The sequence below is a fragment of the Rhinopithecus bieti genome, unplaced genomic scaffold, assembly GCF_001698545.2.
Source record: "Rhinopithecus bieti isolate Rb0 unplaced genomic scaffold, ASM169854v2 scaffold_18620, whole genome shotgun sequence".
Taxonomy (NCBI): domain Eukaryota; kingdom Metazoa; phylum Chordata; class Mammalia; order Primates; family Cercopithecidae; genus Rhinopithecus; species Rhinopithecus bieti.
In genome coordinates, this window is record NW_016809631.1 from 824,417 (window position 1) to 826,739 (window position 2,323).

Genomic DNA, 2,323 nt, shown 5'->3' on the forward strand with positions numbered 1-2,323 from the left:
TCTCATTTGCAAAGTGGAGACTGGAATCTTTCTCACAGGGTGTAGTGAGAAAAAATGTTTTAAAATGGGAGAAATTAGAGAAGGCGGAAGCAGTGGCGTCCGCAGCAGGGGATTGGCCTGCCGGCGGCCCGCGGAGGTGGCGATGGCGCACTCTTGGACCCAGAGTTTGACGTCCAAGCAGCCTCCTCTCGGAGCGTAGTGTCTGTGTCCCTCCTCTATCAGCGCCTTGGCTGATCAGAGTGGTGCGGCTGGCGGGGATCCCTGCCTGCCTGGTTCGGCAGCCCAGTGCACTCGAGCAAGCACGTGATAATCAAGTTACTATGAGTCTGCTAAACTGTGAAAACAGCTGTGGATCCAGCCAGTCTGAAAGTGACTACTGTGTGGCCATGGCCAGCTCCTGTAGCGCTGCAACAAAAGATGATAGTGTGGGTGGAACTGCCAGCACGGGGAACCTCTCCAGCTCCTTTGTGGAGGAGATCCAGGGATATGATGTAGAGTTTGACCCACTCCTGGAAAGCAAGTATGAATGCCCCATCTGCTTGATGGCATTACAAGAAGCAGTGCAAACGCCATGCGGCCATAGGTTCCGCAAAGCCTGTATCATAAAATCAATAAGGGATGCAGGTCACAAATGTCCAGGTGACAATGAAATACTGCTGGAAAATAAACTATTTGCAGACAGTTTTGCAAAACGTGAGACTCTTTCTCTGATGGTAAAGTGTCTAAATGAAGGTTGTGTGCACAAGATGGAACTGAGGCATCTTGAGGATCATCAAGCATATTGTGAGTTTGCTCTTATGGATTGTCCCCAATGCCAGCGTCCCTTTCAAAAATTCCATATTAATATTCACATTCTGAAGGATTGTCCAAGGAGACAGGTATCTTGTGACAACTGTGCTGCATCAATGGCATTTGAAGATAAAGAGATCTGTGGACCAGAACTATCCTTTGGCAAATGTCATCTGTGAATACTGCAATACTATACTCATCAGAGAACAGATGCCTAATATTATGATGTAGACTGCCCTATAGCCCCAATTCCATGCACATTCCATACTTTTGGTTGCCATGAAAAGATGCAGAGTAATCACTTGTCACACCGCTTACAAGAGAGCACCCTGTCACACAAGAATGTTGACCCAGGCTGTTCATAGTTTGAGCCTTATACCCGACTCTGGGTATATCTCAGAGGCCCGGAATTTCCAGCAAACTAGTCACCAGTTAGAGGATCGCCTTGTAAGACAAGATCATCCAATCCAGGAGCTGACTGATGAAATGGAAACTCAGAGTATATATGTGAGCCCAAATGAACCATTCGAAACCTTGAGGACAAAGTTGCTGGCATTGAAGCACAGCAGTGCAACGGAATTTACATTTGGAAGATTGGGAGTGCATTTGAAATGTCAAGAAGAGGAGAAACCTGCTGTGATTCATAGCCCTGGATTCTACACGGGCAAACCTGGGTACAAACTGTGCATGCGCTTGCACCTTCAGTTACCAACTGCTCAGCGCTGTGCAAACTATATATCCCTTTTTGTCCACACAATGCAAGGAGAGTATGACAGCCACCTCCCATGGCCCTTCCAGGTACAATATGTCTTACAATCCTTGATCAGTCTCAATCACCTGTAAGGCAAAACCACGAAGAGATAATGCATGCCAAACCAGAGCTGCTTGCTTTCCAGCGACCCACAGATCCCATGGAACCCAAAAGGTTTTGGCTATGTAACTTTTATGCATCTGGAAGCACTAAGACAAAGAACTTTCATTAATGATGACACATTATCAGTGCGCTGTGAGGTCTCCACCTGCTTTGACATGGGTAGACTTTGGAGGGGGGGTTTTCAGCCACAAAGTACTGATGCAGGGGTATAGCTTGCCCTCACTTGTTCAAAAACAACTACCTGGAGAAAACAGTGCCTTTCCTTGCCCTCTTCTCAATAACATGCAAACAAACAAAAATGCCATGGGAAAGATGTAGTATCTACTAGTGAGTGTTGTTAGGGAGGTCACTTACTATTTCTTCCTGTTACGAATGATCTGTGGCAGTTTTTTTCCTGGGAATTCACACGTTCTATGCTTTTTTCAGAAATGTTAGGCCTAAAGTGCCTGTGGCATGTTGCAGCAGCTATTTTGTCAGTTAGTATACCTCTTTGTTGTACTTTCTTGGGCTTTTGCGCTGGTATATTTTATTGTCAGAAAGCCAGACTCAGAGTAGTAAACTTTTTTTTTTTTTCTTGAGACGGAGTCTCGCTCTGTCGCCCGGGCTGGAGTGCAGTGGCCGGATCTCAGCTCACTGCAAGCTCCGCCTCCCGGGTTTACG

At 46.4% G+C, this 2,323-nt stretch overlaps 1 pseudogene; it reads left to right on the plus strand.

The window, feature by feature from the left end:
* Nucleotides 1-296: 296 nt before the first annotated feature.
* Nucleotides 297-1,875, plus strand: LOC108540728 (TNF receptor-associated factor 6 pseudogene; annotated as a pseudogene).
* The last annotated feature ends 448 nt before the right edge of the window (nucleotides 1,876-2,323 follow it).